The sequence below is a fragment of the Habropoda laboriosa genome, unplaced genomic scaffold (genome assembly GCF_001263275.1).
Source record: "Habropoda laboriosa isolate 0110345459 unplaced genomic scaffold, ASM126327v1 scaffold134, whole genome shotgun sequence".
NCBI lineage: Eukaryota > Metazoa > Arthropoda > Insecta > Hymenoptera > Apidae > Habropoda > Habropoda laboriosa.
This window is the reverse complement of record NW_017100266.1, coordinates 586896-587139: the sequence shown is the minus strand read 5'-3', so window position 1 is coordinate 587139 and position 244 is coordinate 586896.

Genomic DNA, 244 nt, shown 5'->3' with positions numbered 1-244 from the left:
CTTATACTATTTAAAAAAAAAGATTCAAGTTTTATGTAAAAAAACATGCACAAAATAAATTTAATTTGTATTTATGCATATATATCTTTTAAACTGAAAGTATAAAAAATTATTTAAATATACAATGACTGAAGAATTGAGCACTTTAAAGTCAAAGTCCTATTAACATCATAAATTGCTTAGTTATACTTTTGAAACTGTTAATGAATTTAATACCATTAATTTGTTAATATTTCCATAAAAC